Source organism: Alligator sinensis, unplaced genomic scaffold, assembly GCF_000455745.1.
Source record: "Alligator sinensis unplaced genomic scaffold, ASM45574v1 scaffold740_1, whole genome shotgun sequence".
Classification (NCBI taxonomy): domain Eukaryota; kingdom Metazoa; phylum Chordata; order Crocodylia; family Alligatoridae; genus Alligator; species Alligator sinensis.
Window position 1 is genome coordinate 913,742 of NW_005841964.1, and position 23,456 is coordinate 937,197.

Genomic DNA, 23,456 nt, shown 5'->3' on the forward strand with positions numbered 1-23,456 from the left:
CCCAGGGAATTCTAGGCCAATTGGTCTGACCTTGATCCCTGGAAAAATCCTGGAAAAATTTATCAAAGAATCCATCAGTGGTAAGCTAACATAAGGCAGTATCGTAAATTAAAACTAACCTGGCTTTGTTGCTGGCAGGTCATGCCTGATCAACTTCCTCTCTTTCTATGATCAGGTAACTCGCCACCTGGACAAGGGAGATGAGGTTCATGTCATATACTCAGATTTTAAAGAGGCCTTTGACTTGGTCTCCCATGATGTCTTCATGGTAACATTGGGAAATTGTGACCTCAACAGCTTAAGTCAGGTGGCTAGGAAACTAGCTCTGAAGTCAGACCCAGAGTGTGTTAATAGACAGAACTGAGTCAATATGGCAAAAGATGACCAGAGGTGTCCACCAGGGTTCAGCACTCGGACCAGTGCTTTTCAACATATTCATCAGTGATTTGGACATGGGGGTGAAAAGCGTACCGGCAGAGTTTAGGGATGACACCAAGTTATGGGGGAGTGTGATCACACTGGAGGACAGGCTAACCTGAACAGGCTTGTAAGATGGGTGGATCAAAACCTGATGATGTTTAACACTGAAAAATGTAAAGTGCTCCATCTGGGGAGAAACAATCTACAACATACTTACAGGCTTTTTTTTGTTTTTCTCGCTCTAACCCCAACTGAGAGAGACCTAGGAGTCATGATCAACCACAGAATGAACATGAGCTACCAGTGTGATGCTATAGCCAACAGAGCAAACAATACTCTGGCATGCATCAACCAATGCATCTCAAACAAGACTAAGGATGTCATCCTCCCCCTTTACATTGGTGAGGCTGTATCTTCCCTGCCTAAGAGCAGGGGTGCTGGACCTGATTCTCATGAGGTCTCTTCCAGCCCCTAACTTCTATGAATCAATATGGTTTTTTAAGTGTAACCTGTAACTTAACCCTTAACTTAGTTTTCAGAGCAAGATTTCCTATCAACTGTTAGCTGAGTTTTTGTTATCTTCTTCATTACTTAGAAACCTGTAAGATTTTTCTCCCTCTACCTACACCTAGTGAGAAGAATAAACACTTTGTCTAACCTACTGATGCCTCCTTCCCTTTGAGTTACTTTGCTAAAATGTTATTAAAATGAGCAGAATCAGACCTAGTCAGCATTGGGATGGGAAGATTATGAAATTCAACCTAGTGTAGAAGATGCTGACAATTCAGTGCATTCCATAGCAGTTTCTGAGCCAGTTTTGAACCTAATGGTACAGCGTTGTATTACAGATCACTGTGCTGTTGTTGGATGATCTGAAGAAAAATGCCCATCTATTTGTGATGATCAAAATATGATTCTGAAGTGTAGAGTTGGTTACATGCAAGCCCTTAGCTTTATCTCAGTTATGGTTTCTGCTTATCTGAACTCCTTCACAGCTAGTAACAAATGGATACATTCTTCTATTGTTTTCCCTAAGCTATAGAGTAAGTTTTCTCTTTGGCACTAAACACAGAGGTCTGGCTATTTTCAGGATCAAGAGAGTACAAAAAGAAAAACCTTTCTTGTTTAAATTACATATGGTTAATGCTATTTTGATTAACTGTAGCATGTCAGTAGTTGAAATTTTAAATTCAACTGCAAGGGCCAGAGGATGTAAATTAGCCTTTTGGTGTCCCAGTGCACATTGACTGTGAATTGTGTATTTTGCATAATGTTTAAAATATTAACATTGTGAAAAGTATCAATTAGTTTTATGGATGTGTCACTCAGATGTCACATGCAGGGCTGTATCTCTGTATTAGTAAAGGCTTGAGTAAACTAAGACAGGACCCCTTCTATATTATAGATGAAGATATGTATGAAAGGTGGCAAATGCAATTAATAAAAAAGATTGTGGCTTCTCTCTGGACAAGTTTGACTCCTGCTTATTTATTCAATAGTACAGTATGTGGGTCAGGAAAGGAAAAAGGGAGATGTAAATTATCCATAGGCAATAGTGGGTAGCTCAGTCATGGCTCATCCAATTGTCATTCTCTGGAGACCTTTACTTTTTAATCAGAGGGACCCTGCTTCCATAAAAAAAATGTTGTGTATTCCAAAAGCTTACCGGCATTTTATGAGACAATATTAACCTGACACACTATCAAAATAACTGTGGATTATTGTTAGTGATGACATATGGGATTGGATGATTATAAAATCTGAAAATGAGTTTCGGTATCAGAAAGCAATATTTTGGTTTCCATATTGGAAACCAACAGGTAATGTGCTATTAAAATAATCTATTGATTTTTATGATGTCTTGACAATATTTGACTCTACAAACCTTAGTACTTTGTTTCTGTGCCATCCATAAAAGCCAGCTTTCACTCTGGCTGAAACAGCTCTTCCAATGTTTCACAGGCTTCACCAAGCAAAATAGAAAAAACCTAAACCAGTTGAGCTGGAGCACTGTAATGGACTCATGGCATTGGTCACAGTAATGTAGATGTGTTCAATCTTTTCAACAGAGCAGAGGAAAAATTCCTCATAGCGTGAAAAATTTGAGTGAGTTTATGAAATATTTTTATTGATACTCTTTTATAGACAAATCCACAGTTTAAAACTCTGCTCTTCTCCTTCAGCTACCATCTTTGACTAGTAAATTAGAGAAAAGATAGATCAAATACAGTAGTTGTGTAATGAAAACAATACCAATATGTGGTAAGACTGAGTTTGGCTTAGTAGCATAAAGAATGTTTAAGGATTGCATACCAGGCTGCATTTGTAGGAGTGTTGCCAGCAGATCAAGGGAAGTGATTATTCCCCTCTACTTGGCACTGGTGAGGCTACATTTGGTGTCCTATGTCCAGTTTACAGCCCCTCGCTACAGGAACACTGTGGACAAATTAGAGAAAGTCCAGCAGAGGGCAACAAAAATGGTTAGAGAGGTGAGAAACATGACTTCTGAGGAGAGGCTGAGGGAACTAGGATTATTTAATCTGGAGAAGCAAGGACTACGGTGGGATTTAATAGCAGCCTTCAACTACCTAAAGGGTGGTTCCAAAGAGGATGGAGCTAGACTGTTCTCAGTGGTGGCAGATGACAGAACAAGGAGCAATTGTCTCAAGTTGCAGCAAGGGCATTTTAGGTTAGATACCAGGAATAGCTCTCTCACTAGGAGGGTAGTGAAGCACTGGAACAGGTTACCCAGAGAGGTGATGGAATCTCCATCCTTGGAGGTTTATAAGACCCAGCTAAACAAACCCTTGGCTGTGATGATCTACTTGGGGATTGTCCTACTCTGAGCAGCGGGTTGGACTAGATGATCCTCTAAGGTCCCTTCCAACCCTAATTTACTATGATATTGGTGGAAGGGGAGGGAAACATTAAGACAGAAAATAAATCTGTACAGATCAGTCCAGATGGGCAGCTTTTGACTTTTTTTTTTTTTTAAATGAGCATTGCTTTGAGGCCCCCAGTGGCTGATCACTGAGCCAGTAGCAAAACTAGAAGTGCACTTCCACCGGCACTTCTGGTTTCACGGCTGGTGCTTCCAGGGGATCTCAGGGAATGCACATGCACCCATGTGCATCCCCTACACATTGCCAATGGTACCTTCTCAATCTTAATTTTTATGACCTACGGACTATTCAAGATTTCAGAGAAAAAGTGTGTGTAGTGGATTTTTCCACATTTAAGTTGATACTTTAAGGTAATGTATTACTATTGAATTAAATGACTACACATGAAGCTTCTTAGTTATAAGGAGCTGTATACTGAATTAATTAATTGAAAATTGTAAGCCAATACAAGTTCCATAAATATCATGGTTAGAAGCATTGGGTCTACCTACAGAAATTTTCAGGGCAAAATTATTCTGGGACTACAATAAGATTTAGAGTGCAATTATGTGCCCTAAAATATAAGTACTTAAGGAGAAACTTACCATATGTTTAAAATTATCTGTGGTTGCATTTATGACGTGTGATAACAGTATATGTATTTTCTAGATTGCAGCACTTTAAAGGTTTTCTATTTTATTTTTATAGTGTTAGTGTACAATTCACCTCTAGCAATTTATAGTAAGGCTTTAAAAATTCAAATAATAAACTAAAGTATTTCATTCTATGGCCATGAATAGTAATTTAACTTTACATAAAAACAGTAACTCATTCACTACATTGAAGATAAAAATAACTAGTATTGACAGGTTTAATAAACTATTTGTATTGCAGTACTACAATGCCAAATGCAAACTAGAAAAGTCTATTGTGAGTCCCATTCTAGTGCTAGCATTAATTTAAATTAAAAAATGTGGGATCTATGTAGCTCTGAGCTCTAGCATAGCATTCCTCAACCTGTGGGTCATGACCCAAAAGTGGGTCGCAAGAATATATGAAAGGGTCATGAGCAATTTTGAAAATGGATTCTCCTTTGAAGGAGAAAAATGTGGGAAGCTGTGGCTTTTTCCTTGCAGGCTGTCAGAGTTTCAGCCTGCAGGGGCTGCTTGAGGCTCCCCATGCACCAAAGACCCCCCTCTACCCAGCACACCCATTCCCTGCCCCACACACTGGGGCAGTCCTGTCTGGTTAACTAATTGCTCCACATAGAATTGATGACTCCATCAAGACATTCTTTCTATAGGAAAGATAAGTTCCCCAAGGGTTATGGAAAACACAGACACAGGAGTGAGCAGCATAAGACCAGTGAATAGAGCAGCAAACAGGAATTTGCATGGTAATCCATCTTGGGAAAGGAGGAGCAGGAACTAGAGTTCCTTAGAGAGAGGGTTTGTTTCATACTTTCAGGGTCGGAAGGGACCTAATAGATCTTCTAGCCCGACCCCCCGCCAGGGCGGGAGAACAACAAAAGAACCCTAAACAAAAAACAGGACTCAAATGAGTCCAGCCAGGTAGGTATCCAGCCTCTTCTTAAAGATCCCCAGGGTAGGGGCCAGCACCACCTCCCTTGCAAGTTGGTTCCAGCTCCTAGCCGCCCTAACTGTGAAGTAGTTTTTTCGGATGTCCAATCTGTACCTCCTCTCCATCAACTTGTGCCCATTACTCCTTGTTATGCCAGCGGGGGCTAGGGGAAACAGCGTCTCCCCCAAACCCTTCTGGTTCCCCCTAGTGAGTTTATAGACAGTCACCAGGTCCCCCCTCAGCCTTCTCTTGTGGAGGCTGAATAGGTTCAGGTCCCGCAGTCTCTCACTGTAGGGTCTGCCCTGTTGTCCCCGGATCATGCGGGTGGCCCTCCTCTGGACCCTCTCCATGTTGTCCACATCCCTCCTGAAATGGGGCGCACAGAACTGGACACAATACTCCAGCTGCGGCCTGACCAGCGTCGCATAGAGGGGGAGGATCACCTCCCTGGCTCTACTCGAGATGCACCTGTGGATGCACGACAAGGTCCGGTTAGCCCTGCCAACCATGACCTCGCATTGTCGGCCCATGTTCATCTTGGAGTCAATAATGACACCAAGATCCCTTTCCGCCTCCGTGCTCTCAAGTAGGGAGTTCCCCATCGTATAAGTGTGCTGCTGGTTCCTACTACCCAAGTGCAGCACCCTGCACTTGTCCGTATTGAAACACATCCTGTTCCTGTTTGCCCACCCCTGTAACCTATCCAGATCCTTCTGCAATCTCTCTCTCCCTGCTAGCGTGCTCACCTCCCCCCAAATTTTGGTGTCATCAGCGAATTTAAACAGGTTGCTTTCCACCCCAACATCAAGATCGCTGATGAAGAAATTGAACAGCGCAGGCCCCAGGACCGAGCCCTGGGGGACTCCACTACCCACCTCCCCCCAAGTCGAGTATGATCCATCCACCACCACCCTCTGAGTGCGACCCTTCAGCCAATCTGCAATCCATCTGACTGTGTAGGCATCTATGCCACAGTCACCTAGTTTATTAATTAGGATGGGGTGAGAGATGGTGTCAAAGGCCTTGCTGAAGTCCAGAAAGACTACATCCACTGCGACACCTGCGTCCATGGCCTTTGTGACCTGATCATAAAAGGCAATCAGGTTGGTCTGACATGATCTCCCCCTAATAAATCCATGCTGATTGCCCCTGAGCATCATTTCTGATGCCGGCCCATCACAAATGTGCTCCTTGATGATCTTCTCAAAGAGTTTCCCCAGGATTGAGGTAAGACTGATGGGCCTATAGTTGCCCGGGCCCTCCCTTTTCCCTTTCTTGAAGATGGGGACCACATTAGCTACCTTCCAATCGTCTGGCACCTGGCCCAAGCACCACGATCACTCGTAGAGCCGTGCCAGGGACCCTGCAATAACCCCAGCTAGCTCCCTCAGCACTGTTGAATGCTTGTGAGTAAGAAGGCATGCCTGGTTTAGACTTGGTGGCATAGTCTTAGTTTAGGAGCCATTCTACAGACCTGGCTGGAGAAGTGATCTGATTATAGATAACTGGGGCTGACTACAGTGTGAGCAAGGAGGTGGGATTGGCTAAAGCAGAAACATGAGGCTTACTAGATTTCAGTGACCCAGGAGGGAGTGATACAGGACCAGTGAAGATGCCAGCAAACAGTGAGTGTGAGCTCAAATGGGGATGTTACTAGAGTTTGCCTAGACACTTTCTCTCTCACCCTTCCTTCACTGTAAGCTGTCTGAGTGGAAGCAGGTGAAAGAGAAAAAGGCATTTTATTTTTTTCCAGAATATAGCAGCAGAAGAGGAAAATGGAATTAGTGGTATCATCAACAAGATGGCTAGAAAACATTGCATTCCCAAAGACCCAGCCACTGCCAGCCCTTCTTCTGCCTGCACCTGTATGGTCTGTCTGCTGACCACCAAACCTGCTACCTGTGTTCTGGCCTGATTTTGGAGGGATTGTAGCCTGCAGTGTGGGAAATGCCCTCTGGCAAATTCTGTCAGGAATCGGGTAAAGGTGCAGCAGGAGGAGGTAGATAGGCTAAGAAGCATCCTCAAGCATAGGGCCTTCATTGACTTAATGTCCAGAGGGACCTCAGCCAGAGAAGGCACTGGAAGATGCAAAAGACTCAGGTACTTAGGAAGCTGGAAGCTTGTCAACTCTTCTGGGCCTGCGGCTTTCCAGCTGGAGAACAGGTATGAAGCCCTTGCATTGGATGAGAATGAACCCATTCCAGTGACAAGGAAGGCTAAACCATGCACCCAGAGGGGAAGGAGGATTGAGATCACTGCTACCAAGAGGAAGTGATGGGTGGTGGTAGTTGGCAATTCCTTCCTGTGAAGTCTGCTGCCTGCCAGAAGCCTGCATCTGAGACATTATGAAAAGGTTGCCCAAACTCATCCAGCCCTTGGATTGCTATCCCATGCTGCTCATCCATGTGGGCACTAATGATACTTCCAAAGGCAATTTTGAGCAGATCAAAAGTAACTTTACCAAGGGCACAGCAGCAAGCTATCCTGATGGGACAGAAGAATGGGAAGTGCAACCTAGCTAGACAGCAATTTTTAACAAACTGACACTCACAAAGGAATCCTATAAAAAGTGGAAACTTAGTCATAGTGCTAGAGATGAGTATAAGAGCATTGAAAATTCATTCAGGTAAGATCTTAGGAATGTCAAGACCCAATGTGAGATGCAGCTAACAAGGAACATAAATTGCAATAAAAAGGGATTCTACAAGGATGTCAAAAGTAAGAGGAAGACCAGAAACACTATAAATCCCATATGGAATGTAGAAGGCAATCTAGTTATGGATGGGGTAGAGAAGAGTGAAGTATTTGATTCCTTTTTTACTTCAGTTTTCACAAATCATGGTGGCACTATCATATGATATGTGCTCATGGCAGCAAAGATGGGAAAGGAGGCAAATAGCATAGAGTAATGGCAGAACAGGTTAGGGTTTGCTTGGAGAAGCTAAATGCTTTCAAGTCAGCAGGGCTAGGATGGAATTCACCCTAAGGTACTAACAGAATTGGTTGAGGTAATCCTGGAGTCATTGGCTATCCTCTTTGAGAACTCATGGAGGTTGGGTGGTGTCACAGATGACTGGAAAGAGACAAATATAGTGCCCATGTTTAAGAAAGGGAAGAAGGAAGATCCAGGGAACTACAGACCAGTTGGTCTAACCTTGATACCTGGAAAGTTCATGGAGCAGGTCCTTAAGGAGTCCTTTGTGATGCATAGAAGAACAAGGGGATTAGGAATTCACCAAGAGCAAGTCATGCCTGACCAACCCGATTTGCTTCTAGGATAAAGTAACAGTCTCTATGAATGTGGGGAGAGCAGTTAGTGTGATATAGCTTGACCACCAAGCTTTTGACACTGTCTCCCATAACACTGTTATCAACAAGCTAAGGAAATACAGTTTAGATTAAAGTACTGTAAGGTGAAAACATACCTGGCTGGATCATCATACTCAACAAGTAGACCTCAATGTCTCAATTTCTAGTTAGGAGGAGGTATCCAATGGGATTCCCTGTTGATTTGTTCTGCATTCAGTATCTTCATTAAGGATTTGGACAATGGGTTTGAGTGCACACTCCAAAAATTTGCAGATTACACCAGGTTGGGTGGAGTTGCAAACACTCTGACTAGGATCCAGAATGACCTAGATAGACTGGAGAAATAGTCCACAATCAATCAGATGAGGCTCACCAAGGAAAAATTCAAAGTCCTTCACTTGAGATGGAATAATTGTGTGCAAAAATACAGACTGGGGGATGAGTGGGTAAGCTGCAGTACTGCAGAGAAAGACCTGGAGCATACAGTAGACCATGAGCCAACAGTGCTTTTTTTTGCAAAAAACCCCCAACCAACCAACCAACCAAACAGTATACTACGTTATTATAATCAGACTTGCAAATCAAAGGAAGTAATTTTGCTCTATTCAACATTGGTGAGGCCTCACCTGGAGTACTGTGTTCATTTTTGGGCCCACTCTTCAAGAAGGATGTGGAAAGTTTGGAAAAAGTTCAGTGCAGAGGAACAAAAATGATTAGGGGCCTGAAAGGCAAGTTTTGAGGAAAGGCTGAAAGAGCTGGGGTTATTTAGTCTGGACAAGAGAAGACTGAGGAGGAGTGGGGGTAGTTTAGATAAGTTTTCAAATACCTGAAGTGCAATTATAGAGAGGACGGAGACTGGCTTTTCCCTGTGGCTATAGGGGACACAACTAAAAACAATGGCCTCAAGCTACAGCAGAGGAAATTTAGTCTGGAAAGTAGGAGGAACTTTCTGACAATGAGGGTGGTCAAGCATTGGAACAGGCCACCTAGAGAAGTTGTGGAATATCCATACCTAGACATTTTCAAAAGCAGACACTTGAAGCAGATTTTGAACAGACACTTAGGTGGGATGGTTTAGTCGGGATGATCCTACCTTGATTAGGGGGCTGAACTAGATGACTTTGCGAGGTCCCTTCCAGCCCTAGTTTCCTATGATCCTATGAAGGTCTCAAAATATGAGACCCTAAAATCTTGACACTTGAATCCATAAAAATAATTTTAGTTCATACATCTTCCTGTCTTTGATTCTTATGCTGCTGGATTGAATAAGGATTTGATTATCATTCCGTTCAACTAAGTAAGGGCTATTCCTAAAGATTGTTTTTTCCCTAAAAATATCAGACACATACAAAATGCATGAGCAGGTGGTAGGGTATGTCATATTTATTTTTATTGTTATTGGTTAAAATTAGGCGTGTGCGAAATGGACCATATTCGATTCAGATCCAACCTGAATCAGGGACAGTGATTCTATTCATTGATTCAGATCACTGTCCCCGATTCAATTCGGCTAAATCCAAATCTGAAGATTCAATGCTGATTTGGGGGGAGGGGGGGTCCCCCACATGCTGGGCAGCAAACCCAGAAGTGAACCAGAAGTACTACTCCTGGAAGCTGGGGAGTGCACATTGGGGGCCCCACACACCTCTCTACCCCCAGCTTGGTGATTGGTCATGCAGGAGGCACCAGTCACCAAGCCAGCAAGGGTACTGGGGGGCCCTTGGCATGCTTCCTGATAGACCTTTAAGTGGACTGGAAGTGCTTCTGGTACATTTCCAGGTCTGCTGCTGACTGTGCTGGGGACTCCCTCCCCACCGTGCTCCTGTGGGATGCTCCATTCACCCCAACATTTCAGCCTTCATGAGCCACCTGGTACCCTGAGGTATGTAGAAAAAACATTTAAAGCTGTGTCTATATCTGAATCACTGAATCTTTTTTAATCTCCCCAAATCAATTTGGGGTGTTCTGATTTGATTTGGAGAGATTAAAGGGTCTTCTGATTCGATTTGGATTTGGAGATTCATCCACTGAATTGGGCCAAATCTCTGCTGAATTCAATCAGGGACCAAAGATTTGTACAGCCCTAGTTGAAATGCCCTTCATTACTCATTTATGACTCTGCCACTTGGGACTCATGTAGCCATGTTAAGTTTATGATGATTAAAACATTTGTGCCATGGCATATTATTATGTATTTCATATATATGGACATAGACCACACACATACATGCATAGGTGCCTAGAAAGATGCCAAGTTTAATCCCTGTCTGTAACTCATGTGTAGATTATTTTGTTATTACTAATTAATAACATAAAAAGGCTCCCCTGTTCACCCATGGAGAATTCTCTCTTACCATTTTTGTTACTAGCATTGAAATTAATTTCTGTATTAAGTTGAAAACTCTCTCCCAGAGTCTGTGATCAGCATTATTTTGCCATAATGGGTGTGTCTACACATGAATTTATGCCATTTTAAATTTACTGCTCAGTAAGTTACTGTGCAGTAAGTGGAAATAGGCCAGTGTCTATATGTGCATGCGTTAAAGCGCATTAATGCTTCATGTGGACTTACTTGGGCTAAAATTAGACCCAAGTCAGTCCACATACCCCGTGTTACTACACAGTGTGGCATTTACACATGAATTACTGTGCAGTAACTAATCTGGCATAAATTTGATACCTGCATGATGCAGGTATCAAATTTACATTCAAATCAGTGTAAATCACCATATTTACTATAAAATGTGTGTGCACCTGCAGACGCATGCCTGTACTGAGCAGTAATTTCGGTTACTGTACAGTAAATGTGCATGTGTAGACATGGCTAGTGCTATTTAAATTCTCTCTGTTCTAACTTTACTATGTGATGTTAGATATTTTGGAAATCATAAGTACCTGGTTTTGAGCTTCATCATCATTCACTTTAAACTTAGAGCTCTCTCAGTTCTCTCAATATAGTTTCCTCTGAAATCCCAAGGGCCAAGTTAACAGCTGTATTGATGGGAGTCCTCACCTCCAATAATATTTAACAGTTTCCCATCAAACATCAGAACTTATATTGTGATGTTTAGGAGACCTTAAATCTCTATGCCCCCAGCATACCATATTCCCTTAATTTATCCTTGAATATCCCTGACAATACATCCTTCCTCTCTCACCGTCCCCTAATTCATCACTAACACTGCTTCAAATAATTCTCATATGTCTCATTATCCAGATACCCTTCATGTATATGTATGATTCTGCACCGTTGAAAACACAATAAATAAATTCATACACAGACACAAATTAGATTCCCTGGCCCTGCTAAGCCATTCTTTCCATCTGAACATTCATATTAGCCTTGCCTTTATTTTTTATTATGTTCTTCATTTTTAGGGGAGGGGTGTTATGTTAGGCATAACTAATTACATTGTCATCCTAAAGGTTGGATAGACAGGTAGATGGCTTTTATGAAATGAATTTTATTCCAATGCTTTCCCTTTCCAACCCTTCTGACAAACCTATAAACACATGGGAAGTGACAGGCAGTTACTCTTGGTAGTTGTGTAATGGATAAATAATGCTTTTCACTTCATGCAGATCTCAAAGTGCTGTAAAAAAATTAAGCTCCATTCCCTATATTCCTGTGATGCAGGCAAGCGTAATTAAACGCATAAATGTGAAAACAGGGCCTGATGTTCAGTGGTGTTCATCTCCTGCTGCTTCAGTGAATTAAGGTCCTTATTTAGACAGGTGCTCAGATTAACTTTAAGCACATGCATTGTTCCATTGACTTTAATGGAATTCCACATATGCTTAAAGTACATATTTATTTATCTTCTTAATCACAGCCTTAAACTGGAGTTGTGAGTGATCAGTGATTTTTGAAAATCAGACCCTAAGTAACTTGCTCCCAAAGTCACAAAGGAAATCAGTGGTAGAATCGGAAATAGTACCCAAGAGTCTTGGCCTGAGTCAGCTCTTTAATATGGCTATTATTGTTTTCCAAGATCCAAGGGGAAGATTTTATTTGCTGCATAGCTTTGCTGTTTGTATGTATTTTTTCCCTGGAGGCATTGATGGCTGAAATATACCACCAACTACTACTCCCATTGAAATTAATAGAGGGTTTGCTGTTAATTTCAGTGGGATTTGGCCTTTGCTTTGTGGTATCTAGATTTAGATCTGCTGTCAATCTTCTAAAATGTGACTCTCTTTCTGCATTGGTGTTCCTCTTTCTCCCCTATTCTGACTGAAGTTTGTTTAGTGACATTTCATTACTGAGTCAGAAGGACATTTCCTAGGAGAGGCTTCACTTTATGTGTTTATATTCTAGAACCACTGAGTAGATGGTGTAAAGATAAAGCAGCCAAAAGTAGCCTGAAGGCAGTCCTGACCTGGATATCCCTGAAAGTCATATTGCCCCTTACCCAAGCTATATATTTACACTAACGTCTTTGTTACAAGCCAAAGGCAGTTGTTAAAATGTTAATTTGGCATTGATAATGAAGGGGGGAGATTTTATGAAGGAAAATCCAAATGCATTAGCATTAAAAATGAATAAAGGGGAAGTTGCACACTCTCTTTAATGGAGCTGTAGATTTGCTCACAAATGCATAGTGAGAGATTTAGACAGTTGCTAGCAAAACAGTCTGCAACAGCTGTTAGTCCTGCCATTAACAGAGGACTGAGCTCTTTGAAAAGACTTGATATAACACTTGCCAGGCACATGTCACAAGCCCTCCAAAACCCCAAGTTTCTCCCTGCTGTCTTGCATGTGTGCCAAGGAGCAAACCAAGCATTTTCTTGGTATAAATCCTTATCCCCGCAGGCCTCAGCTCCACTGCCCTTATACTGGACCCCACAGATGCAGCAAAGGAATCTCTGCCAACCCTAGGTAGCTTCCCCTCTAAGTTATGGAAGCAATTTTAAGTCTCCCTTTCTATAGAATGGGTACACCTGGAATATAACTTGCTCAAAGATCACTCTCTGCTATGAGTAAGAAGACAAAAAATGAAATGATTTACTATATAGGAGAAAAGAATTATACAAGAAAAACTAACATTAAATTGGAGACAGAACAAAAAGACACGGAAAATTTCTAACCCCCTCAACTGGCTACTGCTTAGGCCCCCTAAGAGCCCTGCCAATACCTCTAGAAGTCAGCCTTCCTGCAGATGCTGCTAGCCCTGGCTGATTTTTTTAAGGAAAAATTTTCATTTCCCAAGTCAAATCAGCTAAATCAATTCCAAATCCAGTCATTCAGGAATCATATGTGACCCTACTACTGGCAAGCATCCTCCACCCCCACCTGGGGCTTCAAATGCTTCCAATTCCTTTGGCGAGCAACCTACATACACTCAAGCCAGGAGGCCTCGGGTTTGGATGTCCGTTTCACTTGCCCTCGGTCATATGGCTGCAGGAGCAAGCTAGGAAGGAGCCTCCCATTTCCACAAAGTTGGTGTGTAGCCGAGGCCCTTGGAACCTTCTCCAGCCTGAAAAAGAAATGCAAGGATCCTGGCCACATTATAGATAGCCCTTTCACTATCCCTAAACCAGCCCTCTCCCGAGACCTACCCCTCCTTCTTCCACAATTAGCGTTGCCCTCGTTGATCTCAGAATACTATAGAAATGTCTCTCCCTGGGACATGTGACATTCCACTGACTGACGGGCCATTTTTTCTCAGATGCCTTTGCTATGGAGGGGTTGATTTCCCCATTACTGCAGGCAATGCGTTGGGTGCTCAACCCAATAATACCTCTTTCCTCCTGTGTCTGGGATTAGCAATTCTTCCTGTTCTAGTGCCACAATGGTAAGAGATATTTAGCAGTTTCCAGGAGATATTTAGCAGTTCTGCCCACTCCCTCTCTTGAAGTATGCAACCTTCAGTTCCTTGGCTAACCTGTATCTAAAATCATAAAGAAATATACAAGCAACATAATGTAATCTATACAGTGATAACAGCAACATAAATAGATAGGGTATAACATGGGCTTTTCAACAAGACTACACATCCCACTGCAGTGAAATAAACACAAGAAAATCTGCATGACACCACAATCCCCTAGCCCATGGTGGGGTGTGTGACACTACACTTTCCTGTTTACTTAACTAAGATGTAGTGCTGTCACCTTTATTTATTTATTTTGTTCATATCTGACTCTTTCTACTACAGTGGTCTGTTTTATAAATAGCTTCTAGTTTACTTTAGCTTATAGGAAGAAAGAAAATGCAAGGGATATGGCTTAATTAGGCCACAGCTTTATTAATTTAACTCATTTGGGAACTATCCAGCAATAACTCATGCAGTGTGGGTCACAATTCCTTTCTTAATTGTTTCCAGCTGGTAAAGGGCTGCTATCAGCCCACCACCTTGCCAACACTAGTCCCCTGCCTGTTCCTGGCATCATATTGCCCTCCTCTCATTTGATGGGGCTGGGAATAGGAGGTTTTAATCCTCACTGTATGAAACAGCAGCAGCCCCAGCCTCATTCCCCAACTTCTTCCTCTAAATCCAATTCTGCCTCCAGGCTGTCAGAAAGCAGCCTTTCTGTAAAATAAGGCAGACAAAGCAACAGTAGGATACATTCAAAGTGTCACAGCTTAGCAGGTGTCTAGTGCCCATTCTAGTACAGACCAAGAGGCAGTATTAACAAGGCATAAGGCACTGCTGTAATATATAAGAGGGATTTTCTGGAGAAAAAAGTTTATTCCTGATTTTCAGCCAAAAAATATATCATCTCTTGTAGTATCTAGTGACATGGTCTTTTTTAGCCTATACATTTTACAGTGTAAAGTGCAGAGTTTCATGAGACTTGTCTCCACTTTTCAATGTTTATTTCAGCACCTTTACTCAGATGATCTCAAAGACCTTTGAAACCAAAGGATCCTACACAATGAGAATGGAATCAAGATATGCAGAACAGTTCTCACCTTTCAGCATAAACCAGAATGCCTACCCCCTTCAAGCCCTAATCCTGCAGTTGGCTTCCCATAAAAAAATCTCTATGACCAGACAGAGCTTTTAATGGGGTTGTGTTTAAGGTGAGCTCCCTATTTAATGTGACTACTGTTCACCTAATTCAATGATAACCCATAAGGTATTCAGATAGTGAAATGTCTCAAAGTTTGTGAAAAATAATGAAAGCTTGATTTCCTCTCTGGAAAATGTAAGCTCTGTACCTGCTCGCTTCAGAAAATATTAGCTTTTAAAACTCTCCAACTGAGATATTGCAAACATGAGGCTGCACGATACATACACCTCATTTACATATATGCAAGATAATGGAGATATATGTTGTGTTGCAAATCACTGCATGAACCTTGGAATGTCTTTAAGTTATATGAAATAACATTTTTGAGCTCACAGTTAAAGAAAATATTTCTTAAAAGTTAATTTTAGAAAGTTGTCTTAACCAAAAGTCCCAGTATCATATTTAGATATAGTAATAGTATATAGACTATAGCTTCTAAATCAGCTAGAAGCATAGATTCCATTAAAAAAAGAAATCGGTGGGAGTTGTGTTCCTGAGGTCAAAATTGAGCATCGATTCTCTCTTAAAAAGTCACCATTCACACTTTTTAGATGTCCCTGTTAAAACTATCCATATGAAAAAATTATAGCCTAGCATAACTGAAGTGTCACAGTAGCACTCAATATAACCATAACCAGCAAACCAAGGCAATAAAAAGCTAAACCTTCTTTCTCGGTTCTTCCTGTTTTCATCTGTCTGGGAAAACATATATGCTTTACGACATGCTTGAAGGTCACAAGATTCTAGCTGCTAGGTGATAGATGATGATCATCATCAGGTCATTGTTTTTTACATGGTTTTTGATCCAGTACTTCTACCTATGAAATAGAGAAGGAGTTATGCAATATGTGAATTTATTTTAACTTCTTAGCTGAAATAGTATCCAACATATTCCTTTACTTGAAATGTCCAAACTGGACCAGAAATAGCTGTTCAAAATGGGAAATTTATTAATTTCTTATTAAGTTAGGTTCTGTATTAATACATGGCCTCCCAGGAAATACTGGTTGCATATCCTGAGCCAAAGAACTTGCATAAAAACACTGATGTATGTAACTGCATGTGTAATGATGAGAAATATAGAATTAAAGAAGGTGAGGTAACTTTTAACATTGTTAACTACTATATTGTTAACTCCTATAATAAAATGTTCTTCACAAGTGATGAACCTACTTTAGTTTCATGCTAAAAAAATTGAATGGGCGCAAATTTGCACACTTTTCACAGGTGTTAGGACTTCATCCAAAGTCTATTAAAGTCAAAGGAAAATACTTTATTGTTTACATACCATGTGCACCTTTTTCCTCAAACCAGATGCTTGAAATTGGAATTTGTATCATTTGTGAGCAATATGATGGCTTACCAGGCAGAAATGAAAGTAAATAATGTGATGCACAGGTAACACAACAATGAATAGGTTTGCATCCCTAGCTACTGCTACTCAATCACTTACTATAAGGAAAGATAGTTTTCCTTTCCTTCTGGTTTTCAAAAATAAGGTGCTCATCTTATTCTAGGGCATGTTGTATTCAGGAAAATCTTGATTAAATTGGGCCTTTGGATCAGACTTCCACTGTAGAGTGCATTAGAAGGGGATCTATTTATATTCAGTCTTTTAATACTAGGTATATTTTAGTTTTTATAGTCCTGAACTTAATTGTCATGTGAAAATATTAATGCAAATAAAAATGTATTTGGGGTTTCTGGGTATGTTATGATTTTAGTCTGCAACTTAGATTAATTCCCAATGTTTAGATCCTTGCCACTCTCTTTACAAGTAGTTCACAGTAAATTGCCTCTGCAGTGTCTTGAGGTGATGGACCTTAACTCCCAAGTCTTAAGAAGACCAAGGCTTGCATGAAGAAAATACAGAAACGTTTAATTAGCTCTAGTATATGATTAAAGCCTGGTAGAAAGCACTTCAATTTAAGTAAATTGGCTTTCTGGACTAAGATCTATTTAGAAGTATGAAGTGCTCCATATATGCCTTAACCATGGCTTACTCCTGTAACAAATAAAGGTAAGTGTTCATCACCAAATATTGTGCACTATGGCTAGGAACAGAAATTCAAAAAGCCTGAGCCTGAATTGATCCAATCTTTGCAGGTTAGTTTAACCTGCCGAGATTGAACTGATTTGCAAGTGGATATACATTCATTTTTTAATCAGGAAATGTAGGTACATGCCTGCAGTGGTTCAGGCATGTACCTGAAGTACAGAAGTTGTGAGGCTGCTAGAACAAGCCCTCCCTTCTCTTCTACACTGCTGAGCTGACAGGGGTATAACCAGGCACTAGCAGGAAGTTATTAGGGAGGGGTTTAAACCCCCACTCTGGGCTGCATAGTTCCCAGCCAAGGTGTGCCTGAAGGGGGAAGGGGAAGCAGCCCTCACCAGGCTTTTCCCAGCTTGCTGCTTAAGGGGCGGAGACTATTGCCTGACACTGGCCCCCAGTTAGCTCTCTGAGGTAAAGGAGGGGGTGGGGGGAGGGAGGACTGCTTGTGTGGAGTGCATTTAATCTCCCTTTCCCTGCTTCTTCATATGGTCTGCAGCAAACTCAGAGGTCCCATGCTTTGCAAACCAGGTCATTTCTCAGACCTCTCTCTGCCCCCTCTTGAACACTGACAGATTGCAGTCTTTGAAGCAAACAAGCCAGCAGGGAGCTTATCAGAACACAAAGTTTATCAGCCAATCAAGAAAACAAATCATTAGTTCAAGATCTTCTTAAACAGCTTTTTTCCAAGGCATTTGTAAGGAAGAATGAGAGACATTACCATCTGACCTGCTGATTAGTTCCAAAAAGTCCTAAGCTGATACTGTTCTGTATGCCTTTGTTCCAGTGCAATTGGAGGCGCACACACACAGAGAAACCTCTCTACATTAGTTAGCATGGGGGTGGCATAGCCAGATGCTGACTGGGGTCCATGCCGCTGGGGTCCTTGCTATGGGAAAGGGGGAATCCCTGCTTGAGCAACAAGTGGTGAGGAGAGCGGGGGGGCAGGGGGAAGCCAGTCAAACGCTGCTGTGCCTGCAGTCTCCACCACCTCCTCAGCCAGCCAGAGCTCCAGCTAAGGAGGAGAGGGGTGGGGCCAGCCTTGCTCTCTCAAGCAGACAGATCAGCTCAGCCCTGGGATGAACAGCATGCTGGGGAACTCTGACTTAACTTAAAACAGGAAGGGGACAGAAATTCCATAAACTAGTTTTACCCAAATCAGTTAAGTCTGATACTACATTCAACCAGGTTTATCTTAAATCAGTCTCGGACATTTTGAAACTGGTTTATATGTACTGAACTTGTGTTCTGTTACAGGTTTAAACCAATTCCTGATCACTTAAACTGGTTTATGTGTAACTACTGTACCTAGACTGTATGATAGTCAAAATTACCTCTTACTTGCTCAGCTATCTGCCACTTGTATTTGGGGCATTTTCTCATAGCTGTAGCTTAGAAATTATTCCAAATTAAATTTTATGGACCATAATATAAATTATGCATGCTTGGCAACAGACCTTTCTGGAGTAGTTATTTTATTGACCTATTAGGGGAATTGGCCTCATCTTGGTAATACAGTATTCACATTTCAAGTATCATTACAGGCTGTCAGCACAAATTACCATGCATTGAAGATATTTGCTTATTAAATTATTTTTGCCAGAAAAACCCATTACAAGAAACATCTTGTTTACTAGAATGTTTGGGAGATGGAAAGCTACAGGATCTTTGTACATTTTATTATTAGAAGAAAATAACTAAATTCAGTGAATGAAAACAATAAAACAATAGAACAGTATTGTATGAACAGGGGACAGTTGCAACCCAAATCCAATTGTTGCAGCAAGCTGAGAGATTATTATATAATGTAAGATGATTTGAAAATTGTCCAGTCAAGCAGCAGAGGTCAATAGGAGAAAGTGTGCTCTGAAATTTGATTTGTTACTAGAATATCACTCTGGGTATATATGTACAGTGCAGATATTCTTCACAGACTACTTCAATATTAATCTCCAAGTAATGTTATGTTTTACAGGTTTTAAAAAAAATGTCTAATGAAGGAAGGACAATTATAGAAAGCAAGTTTAGTGTAGATAAAGAAAATGCCTTTACATAAGGACTTCTCATTACTAGCCAAGTGAAATGTTTACTAAAAGATAAAAACAATGGACCTGATTCAGCATTAGTTCAAATCAATGAAAACCTTTCTATTCACTAAGCATTAGATCAGGCCCCTTTGTAACTTGGGGTGAATATAGTAGCAATATTAAATTATCCTAAAACAAGCCTAAATTAAGCCAATCAGTTTCATGCAATGGTAAAAAAAAAAAAAAATAAATAAAAAATTAACAAGCAGTTGAAGCATAATGCTCTTATTTCATCCTGGTGGGCATCAACTCTGCTTTACTCCTAGATTCACACCTTGCTAAATGAATTTGTATAGGAAGGATAATTAAACTACTATTGTAATACTAGTATTTTCCAAGTAAGCATATTCCAAGATCTTTTCTGACTTTACATTGACTATTATTTTTTACGTGAACCCCTTGTTCTTATTAATGGTAATGTAAAATGTGTACAGCACAGGGTTGCCAACTGTCCATAAATTTATGGACACTCCATAAAAAAAAAAAACACACACCCTAATGATGCCTGACCATAAAAATCTGTAAAAACACTTGCTTTCTGTAAAAACATGGTGCCACTTCAGCTTCTGAGGCAAGTTTCTGAAGCACTATCTGAGGCAAAGAGCTAGAGGCAGTATTGGGGACTCCCAGGGTGCGGACAGCAAAACCACTGCTGCAATCACACAGGCCCAAGATTTTTGTTTTTGTTGTTGTTTACTGACAATAAATACATGTCAGTAAAAAAGTTTCTCACTCACTAAAAATTTGAAGCTTGTCAGTAAAAAATAATCTCTTGGGTTGGCAACCCTGTTATAACACTAATATGCCTTTTGTTCTTGCATGCTTACAGTTCAAAGTGAAATATCTTAGGTTAGATTCTTTGATGGCAAGTTTCAGAGCTCTCACCTCCATATTGGGCATGTTTGAAAATAGTTTAGTTCTGAAATATAATTTTGACCCAAAATTAGATTAAATTTAACTATTTTTTTCATGTTTAGAATAGTTCAAGTAATTTAATTAGCAGTCCAGTAATTTAATTAGCAGTCACTATACTTCAACTGTAAATGTAAGGATCATATAACAAAATTTGTTTCACCTCAACAAATAGCAGAAGCCTATTATGATGTTGCACCTTTTCTTCTTGTAACCAGTCAGTTCTATGAAAACATTATATAGCTAATGTCAGAAAAGGCCAGAGAGAGGTGGGAAAAAATCATAAAATAATAAAATTAATGCTATTGACAACACATTAAAAATGAATTATAAAAAGAAACATAAAGGTTAACTGCCCATGAAATGAACATAGTAATGCACTGTTATTTCCTAATGTACTCACAGTTTCTAATTTTAGCTGACTTCTCAAGAGACATAGCTATTGCAATATTAAAACTATCCAAACATAGTTTGTTAGATTTATTGTGGTTTTGATCATATTCTCTCTTGGAAAAAAATATGTCCATGTAAGAGTACAAATATGTCCATGTTGCAGCAGTAGAATGGGTATTTTGCTTTCAAGCACATCCAAAGTTAACATAAGCCAAAGTCTATAAACATATTTTCTTTCTCTGGGGTTTAATTTTCTGATTTTCAAATATATGATGGCTCATGTAAATTATGCACAATTAAACTGAAAATTGACAAATTTTGCTATATCAGAAAGCATTCAAATAACTCACATTTCAATTTTTTTTATAAATTTCTTTGCAATTTTTTTTGCACAACTGTCATATAAATCTATTGATATTTCATGTGGCCTGTCTTCTAATCCTGTTGATCTCAGAGTAAAGCTGTATTGAGAAGTTTGTGATTATATTACCAGAACTGTATGAAGTGCAAAGTTTGTATGACTTTGAATATTGTTTGTTGACGGTTTAGGGTATATATTGCTTCTTTTGGCATCAGTAGCAAACCCTCTAGGCACTTCCATGGGGCCAGGATTCACAAACTTTTCAAGTGAAACCAGCCCACTTTTAAGTGAACTTACATGTTTGACATTTTGCATTTAAATCATGCAGTTTTATCTGTTTCCATGGTTTCAGCAGTGAAGTAGTTGCATTTTTAGTTGGTATCATCTTAAAAGGGAATCCATGGATCAAAGCTAGAAAAAGACTGCACAAAAAGCCTGCAGAATGAAAACACTAGTTTCCAAAATCTTATAATCCCAGCATATGGTTGTTTGCCAAGATATTTGAGGTTGTTTTTGTTGCTTGCTTGCTTTTCTGACTTATAATTTTTATATTGTAATTGACTGGCTTTTCTTCCAGATGTAATGTTCTCAGTTTTCTTAGAAGGCAGGATAGATTTGCATCTTATAGACAAACCAAAAATATTTCACAAGTGTTTGTACTCTGAAGCTCCCTTCACCAGATGCGGTGAAAAGAGGTGCAGAAAGCAAAGTATGAGGAGAGAGAAATAAAAATACAAAAGACAAGGGAGTGGGAGACATGGAGAAGGGAGGGATGTAGCTCCTCAAGGGAGCGATCCTCAATGCACAAACTAAGTCTATTCCACCTCGGAGGAAAGGCAGCAAGAGGACACAGCAGCCCCCCTGGCTCTCCAGGGACCTAGCAGATCTCCTGAGGCTAAAAAGAAAGGCCTACAAAGGGTGGAGGATGGGAGTCACCTCCAAGGAGGATTATTCTGCACTGGTCCGGTCCTGTAGGGAGCAGACCAGGAAAGCCAAGGCTGCAACTGAACTCCAGCTAGCTTTGAGCATCAAGGACAATAAGAAGTCCTTTTTCAGATATGTGGGGAGCCGGAGGAAAAGCAGGGGCAACATTGGACCCCTGCTGAGCCAGATGGGGCAACTGACAACTGACGCCCAGGAAAAAGCCAACCTATTAAATAGGTACTTTGCGTCAGTCTTTCATCAGTCCCATGGGACACCCATGCCCGCTACAGGGCCGGGAAGTCCGGGTGAGGGTGATCCCCTGCCCTCCATTAATGCTGACTTTCTGAAGGAACATCTTGAGAAGCTGGATACCTTCAAGTCAGCTGGCCCTGACAATCTTCACCCCAGGGTACTCAAGGAGCGGGCGAGCATCATAGCCCAGCCTCTAGCACGGATCTTTGAAAACTCTTGGCGCTCTGGTGTAGTGCCCGAAGACTGGAAGAAGGCCAATGTGGTGCCTATCTTCAAGAAAGGGAGGAAAGTGGATCCGGCTAACTATAGGCCCATCAGCCTGACTTCTATCCCGGGGAAGATCTTAGAAAAGTTTATTAAAGAGGCCATCCTTAATGGACTGGCCGACGCCAACATCTTAAGGGATAGCCAGCACGGGTTTGTTGCGGGTAGGTCTTGCTTGACCAATCTCATTTCCTTCTACGACCAGGTGACCTATCACCTGGACAAGGGAGAAGAGATTGATGTCATATATCTTGACTTCAAAAAAGCCTTCGATCTGGTGTCCCATGATCGCCTCTTGGAGAAACTGGCCAATTGTCGCCTTGGGTCCTCCACGATCCACTGGCTGGAAAATTGGCTCCGGGGTCGGACCCAGAGGGTAGTAATCGATGGAAGTCACTCATCGTGGTGTCCTGTGACCAGTGGGGTCCCCCAAGGCTCTGTCCTTGGACCCATACTGTTCAACATCTTCATTAATGATGTGGACACTGGAGTCAGAAGCGATCTGGCCAAGTTCGCCGATGACACCAAACTTTGGGGCAAAGCATCCACACCAGAAGACAGGCAGGTTATCCAGGCTGACCTGGACAGGCTCAGCAAGTGGGCGGATGAGAATCTGATGGTGTTCAATGCCGATAAATGCAAGGTTCTCCACCTTGGGAAGAAAAACCCGCAGCATCCTTATAGGCTCAGCAGTGCTATGTTGGCTAGCACTATGGAAGAAAGAGACTTGGGGGTCATCTTTGACCACAAGATGAACATGAGCCTGCAATGCGATGCGGCAGCTAGTAAAGCGACCAAAACTCTGGTTTGCATCCATAGATGCTTCTCAAGCAAATCCCGGGACGTCATTCTCCCCCTGTACTCGGCCTTAGTGAGGCCGCAGCTGGAGTACTGTGTCCAGTTTTGGGCTCCACAATTCAAAAAGGATGTGGAGAAGCTTGAGAGAGTCCAGAGAAGAGCCACGCGCATGATCAGAGGTCAGGGAAGCAGACCCTACGATGACA

General features: G+C 41.3%; 1 protein-coding gene and 1 long non-coding RNA gene across 2 annotated transcripts in view; one reads left to right on the top strand and one right to left on the bottom strand.

Moving 5' to 3' along the window:
• The window catches only part of GPC6 (glypican 6), a 1,120,836-nt gene that overhangs the window by 887,440 nt on the left and 209,940 nt on the right, over nt 1-23,456 (top strand). The window lies entirely within an intron of this gene.
• Nucleotides 13,540-23,456, bottom strand: part of LOC102377878 — a 67,247-nt gene continuing 57,330 nt past the window's right edge. The window contains exons 2-4 of the long non-coding RNA XR_323456.2: nt 15,874-16,027; nt 13,934-14,083; nt 13,540-13,669 (exon numbers count right to left, since the gene is read on the bottom strand). This is a non-coding gene — a long non-coding RNA (uncharacterized LOC102377878). The remainder of the gene's footprint in view (nt 13,670-13,933; nt 14,084-15,873; nt 16,028-23,456) is intronic.